The sequence below is a fragment of the Melospiza melodia genome, chromosome 5, assembly GCF_035770615.1.
Source record: "Melospiza melodia melodia isolate bMelMel2 chromosome 5, bMelMel2.pri, whole genome shotgun sequence".
Classification (NCBI taxonomy): Eukaryota; Metazoa; Chordata; class Aves; order Passeriformes; family Passerellidae; genus Melospiza; species Melospiza melodia.
In genome coordinates, this window is record NC_086198.1 from 2,426,488 (window position 1) to 2,433,620 (window position 7,133).

A 7,133-nucleotide genomic window follows, 5' to 3' on the forward strand; every position below is an offset into this window, starting at 1 on the left:
TGCATATCTTCAAAGCCCAAAATAACCCTCTGCTGCAGAGAGATGTTACACAGTTCTTTTATTATGAGTAATAGGAATTTTATAGAAATATACAAGAATAAAATGCTGTTGTATTTCCTATATCTGTATGCAAGGCAAAGCATCTAAATGTTTTTAAATTCTTTAATTTTTAAAATAATAATAAGTCATTAGGTTAGTATTTTTTAAAAAGTGAGAACTATTATTTAGCTTCTCATAGTTTTGTTCACTTTATACTGTGCAAAAAAAACAGAGAAGTGTAAGCTACATATGACAGAGAATCAGACAAATATAAGATTGCATAAATATTCTCTTAAGTTTTCCATTAATTTTCAAAGTAATTCTGAACACATAAGATTGATACATTCACCCCAAGAAACTCAAAGAAATGATTTTTTATTTTTTCAAGACGAAAGAACATTGCAAGCTGATTGCCATGACTTGTTCATATCAAGTGAGAGACATGTGTGTCAATTCATTGAATGCAGTGTATCTATGCCGAAGTATCAAATATTCTCAAGAAAGTGAATACAGAATGGTTTCTGACGCTCCTTTGATTCATGTCTCTTCTGATTTTCTTCCATGATGTCCTGACCAGGACTCCAAGGGCAGCTTTCTTAGAACCACTGTTTCTGTTTACTTCTTTTGCCAGAGGGGTAGGAAGAAAGAAAGTGTGGGGAAAAAAATTAAATAGGCAGAGCAAAGAAACAGTGTTTGGCAACTGTTGTATTTCTCAGTTGTTGAAAACTATTTATTTCTATTAGTCTATTTATTACTATTATTCTTCTGATAATACCTTTGTCACTTTATGTTTACTCATAATTTCTGATGGAAAAAAAATCCTTACAGGCTGTGAAACTCTTAAGATGTGGGAGCACTTCCAAAATTCCAGCTCCGCGTTCACACCTTGACTGCACATGGTGTCCATACCGGTTTTCTCCTGTCTTTTGAACTAACAGGTGTGCTCACACATTCACACACATTGCTGTCTATGCTGACATTCTTTATTTTTCTACTGTTTAAGTCTTGAGGACAAAAGTGATTTCTTGATCTTCCTCCCCTGGACACACAGGTAGTTATGGCTGTACCCTAATTGATCAAAGAGTCTTAATTAATCAGAATTAATCAAATATCAGTATAATTTCTAAGATTGTAGATTTTTACATTATGTAATAGTCTTCTTAATAAAATAAAAAAAAAAAACACCAAAGCACAACACTCTGCTTTTGTAAATTATATTTCTCATTGTAGAATGTGATACCCACATTGCATCTAATGTGTCTATATATTCAGCTGACATGTCAAGCTGTGTTAGTATAATATGTATCAAAACAAAATTACATGCTAGGTACAAAATGAAAAAAGATGTTACCAACTATGTCCCTTATATGACACAAAGTGAGCAGCAAAGCATGAACATGCGGAACAAGGAATCTTAACAATATGTTTAGCAATTCAAACTTTTGTTTTTAAAAGCAAAATTAGAAAATATTAGTTTTGTGTTTTCTGGCTATTTTATACTTTTCCACATGCTGGCATTTTTTAAGTATAAATCACTGAATACCTTTACAAAATCACATCCTGAATTTTTCTCAAAACATCTATCTTTCCTACAGCACCCAAGAGTAGCATGTACTAGCTATTTTAAAATCCATTTGAAATAATAATTGATCTTTAATTTTCAGAGGGAAAGAAAAGATTAAATGGAAATCCTATTTCTCAGTTATTTCTGAGAGAAGGGCAGTGCAAACAGGCAGATTTACCCAGTGAGATACCTGATATGCACTTGAAGGCAAACCAATCATTAACTCGTATTACCCTAAATGTCTGGGTGGCAAAGATCATGAAAATGGGAAAAACTCTGTGAATTCAGGAAAACAAAAATAAAAATCCACTCATATATTGAGTGGCATGTCTCAGCTGCATTACTGCAGTAATGCTACATAACTCTGTTCTGCAGTAGAAAATGAAAATAGTGTCTCAGGCTGAAACTCCAAGACAATTTTCTTTTTGTTTTGTTATTACTCTGTGACCCTGGAAAACCATTAAAGTCTAAACTACCAAGGAGGATTAGATCATCTGTTTCCTAGCTCTGAATTAAAAAACCAAGTTAAATGTCTAGAATTGCAGTGCACTAGTTTGACAGAATCTGTATGGCCAGACAGACTTTTAAGTTGTACATTATTCATCCAGTAAGAAAATGCAAAAGATGGCAAAATTTCTTATCCTCCACCTCAATATTACAAACGTTTTCATACATTATCAAGAATTGCAGGTCATGACCTTACTATACAAGAAAATGTCTTCACCTGCTTTAAGAAAAATTTTATCATGCAAAATTTTAAGCAAAGAATGCATTTTATATCAAGGTATCTTGATCTTTTCTCTTAGGGTGGAAGTGTTCTTGAAGTAATACAACAAGTCATTCAGTGCAGGCCCCTGCTTGGGATGTGAAGATTTTTTAGTTTCTTCTTCTGCTTCAGGACAGCTCAGTCTATTGTCTTTTACTTGTGTACTGCCATGATTGCCTGCAGGTATTTTGAGTTGTGCTGCCCTCATGACTCTCCCTTTTAAAATTCCACAGTTCATAACCCAACCAACCAACCAGAGAGGAAAGAGCTTCTTCCAAGAGGGAAAGAAAGGAGCATGACATCAAAGTGCAGTGATTAAAGTTCTCACCTAAATAGAAGGGGGTGAAGATCTATTTATGCTTTTTTGTTATACAAGAGACTAGACTGAAAGCTCCCCCTTCTCCATTATTTCCAATTCCAGTAGGGTACCAGTCTGCTTTTCCTTGATATCCAAGCTGAGATTTCTGTAACCTCCCCAGTAACAGGTTTAGTGTATAACAATCAGGTACATATGAAGCTTTTATTTATGAGCTAAGCGCCTGCTGCTGTTTTAAAGCCTGACGTTTTGATCATATAGGCCTCAATCCTGCTTAAAAACTGCTTAATAATGTAACTCGTTTTAAAGGAGCTGTACTGCGTGCCTGAGGCTGGCACCCCCTGCCCCTTCACTGTGGTTCTGTGTGTGGAGACACGATAAAGATTATTAAAGATGAAAATCTACATTCAGCAGAAGATTGTAAGACAGGTATTTTGTTCAGAACTCCTCCATGTGGTCTGTGTTTTTACCTCCTCTACCTGTGCCTAATGCTGTAGAAGACATCACATTTGAACAGCACCTGGGCTTCTTTGACTGAAAAATGTCTTTTTGATCCTTACAAAATGGAGTAGGATTTGTACCTAAATGGAGTAGGATTTGTACCTAAATCACTGAATTTTACATTCTGGAGAAAGCAGCTGGGGAGGAGGCAGGGCAGAGGCCTTAAAAATCTTGTGTATGGTCCTCATATTAATTCTTGGTTTTGTCTTAAGTAAAAAGGATAGAGTCAATGTCCTTAACTGAAGAACTATTTTTTTGGTTTAACATTTAATAACGCAATTTAAAATGTGCATATGCTGAACATTATTTGATAGCAAAAATGACATTCCTAGACAGTGCAGTGAAGTATAAAGGATAAGTCTGAGTAAGAGTTTGTGTCTGTCCTGTGAGGAGCAGATAAAATATCCTTTTCTTGGAAATGTTCTCATCCTTTCCTCCCTCCAAGCCCTTCAGCTATAAAGCTGCAGTCTGATTTAATAGCTTTTATTGCAACTTAAAATAAGCAGTTTAAGTATTTAATATGTTGTAGAACTGCTATTTTGTTTCTGTCATTTAGTCAAGTTCTTCACATTCTGATAGCATGACTGAACAGGCAATGAAGAAAAACAATACAATTATATTCTCAACACCACAAAATCCGAAAAACCAACCAACCAAACAAAAAACCCAAACAAACAAACAAAAAAAATCACCCCAAAAAATGCAAAAAACCCAAGAAACCACACGAAATCCCGCCTTAAATCCATCACTGTAGAGAAATATAATGTCCCAAATGTTGACAAAGACCAAATTTATCAACTCCACTGGTGTAAAATAACAAAGCAAAAGTTCTCAAAAGAACTAGGAAAGAAACTTTTTCCCTAAAAACATCTTTCCATTGTCCTTTATTAACACCATTTTCATGCACAGCATCGGACTTAAGATGCAGATTAAAGTGTTCACCCATTCTGCCAGTGAAGCAGGAAAATGCTTCCCATTAGAATAAATAGCTGGAATTGTTGCCATGGTCCAGGTATTCTGCAGAGCATTTCCTTGGTCCTCAGAAACATTGTCCATATAGAAAATGTGTGGATCACATCTCATTCTTTTTCTCACCTGAACTAGCAGTCACATGTGTAAAAAGTTGATTTGCAATATTTCTTTTTAAATTTTATCAAATTTAAAAATAAATTTCACAAGTTAGAGACTACATATAAAAAAAATCATATATTAGGGCATAAATAACTGCAGTTCTTGAAGCTAGCCCTTTTTTTCGAAGTCAGTATTTATTTGAACCATTCCATACCAGTTTTTCTGAACCTCTATTTTGGATAAAACATTTTGGAAACTAGAGGGGATGTGAAAACCGAGTAAAGAACAATTTTCATTTGCATGGGATGCTTCATTCCCAGCTCAGTGACACTCCAGAACTGAATTTCCTCAGGTTAGTGGTAAAAGTGCTAAATAAAGAGTGTATGCGCATAAAAATGTAATATATGTAAAAAAAAAATCAACCAAACAAAACCAAAAGCCCTTAAAAGTAAAAACAAATAAAATCAAAACACAGAACTATGTGGATGTGGATGTATAGATGGTTAGCTTCCCTGAGAACATTTGACTTTGTGACTGAAGATGACAAAGAACAAATCTTTAATATTTTTTAATATTTCAGAACTTTGTAAAAAGTTGTAACAATAAATGAAGAAACTGCAAACATTGAAAAGATAGAAGGATTGAGAAGAACACATATTTTTCAAAGGATGAATTTTTGAACGAAATTGGAATTTGCAGTTTTGTACTTCACCACATTTACGTAGTGAAGTAACAAGTGAAGTACTAGACATTTATGGTAGTTCTTATGGCATAAGTACACACAAAAAAAATCACATATATATATTTTGAATGTGTATATCAGAGGATCTGGTTCAACCAGCAGTAAAGGATAATGTAGTGAATTCACTCACAAGTATAAATCCAGATAATTGCATTTTCTTTATCATAGTCCTTTTTAATTTATCTGTTTAAATTGTTACAGGAATTATCTGGGCATGGAATTCTTATGACATGACACTGGATCTCAGTCTTCTGTAGCCCATATTCCTTAAACACAGAATATTTTGCCTTTTGATCCTTGCATCAGAGGAAAAACTAATATATTAAATCACATTAGTATATAAAAATTTTAATAGTTCTCCTTTGTAAGGGCAAAATTTTAAACTTCAATTTATAAAGGAACTTGATTGTATGAGTTTTAAGGAAAAAAAAGCAGAACGAAAATTAAAGAGATTGTACTATATTTCTTAAAATGAAGACTTTTAATTAAGTCTTTAATGTTGGGTTTGGGGTGGGGTTTTTTTTTCCTAATATTACATTGATTTAATTATTATTTTATTTAGCTGATTCATGCACATTTCTTCAATGCAGTTGTATGAGATTATTATAATAATTTTACATACAGCTAAATTTGTATATTCGAGATTTATCTGCCCTTAAGTAAAACAGAACTGGCCATGGGATAGAATACATTGATGTGTAACATTAATGATAATGATAAAGAGTTGCTTACATTAAAAATGTCAGGAAACTGTCTTGAAACAAATCCAGTCAGAAATAAAGCAGCTTTTGGAAAAAGACCACTTTGCCTTGAAGTAAAGATTTGAAGAAGCACTGGAAGTCCTTTCTAATTTTTTTCTTCTTTTTCAAAGAAAAAGAAGAAAAAGGAAAAAAAAAAACCAAAGAAAAAAGAAAGCCTTATTTGAAACAAAGTTTTTTGATCCTGTCAACCTTATTAAAAGTTGTTACACAGGCAAAGACCTGTTTCTGTTCTCTATGCCAGTATTCCCAATCTGTGACAATATTACCCAACCCCCATTTATTCCTCTGAGAAGCCTGCATTGTTCACTAAAGGCATATTTAATTAAGCATAATTTGCAATCCTTTGATCACTTTCATGGTTCTTGTTTGAGTTAGAAAATTATTTCTATACCCTTCGAAGCTGCAGAAATCTGGACACCAAGATCCAGCAATAAAAAGCAGAGCCAAATGCATACCATCTGCTATATGATATTATCATTTGAATTCACGCAGCAATTAATTTATCAACATATTAGGCACAAGACTTCACATCTCCCTTTAAAAAAATGCGCGCTTCTTGCATCCCAAAATATTCTAATAACTCTTTATTAGAAGTTATCTGCTTCCTTATTGCCTACATCCTTTTTGTCATCTGTAGATACATTCAATAATGATTTTGTGGTTTTATTTGTTTGATAGAAATGTTGAATAACACACAATGAAGATCTGGTCTCAGAGACATACTAGAAACACCATGTTTCATTTGATGAAAATTTCCCGTTTATGTTTGTCCTGGCTTCAGCTGGGATGGAGTTAATTTGTTTCCTGGTAGCTGGCGCAGGGCTGTGTTTTGGATTCAGTGTGAGGATGATGCTGATCACACTCTGATGTTTGGTTGTTGCTCAGCCCAAGTCAAGGACTTTTCAGTGTCCCAGGCTCTGCCAGTGAGGGAGTGCACAAGGAGCTGTGAGGGAGCATGGCCAGGACAGCTGACCTGAACTGGCCAGAGGGATACTCAGAGCCACAATCCGTATGATAGGAAGGCATATCCAGCACAGAAAGGGAGGGCAGCTGCCAGGAGACACTGGGGGCTGCTCAGGGTTGAGCTGGACGTTGATCAGCAACTAGTGAGCAACAGTACTGTGCATCACTTCCTTTTCTTGTGTTTTACTCCCCTTTCTCCCTAATGTTCTTTACTATCATCATTAGTAATAACAATATTTTATTATATTTTGTTTAAATTATTAAGCTGTCATTATTTCAAGATTTACTTTTTTTTTTTTTCTGATTCTCATCCCCACTGGGATGGGGCAGGGAGAGAGTGAATAGCTATGTGGTATGCTGTTGCCAGCTGAGGTTAAACTATGACAAATACTTCTGACTAACTCATAATT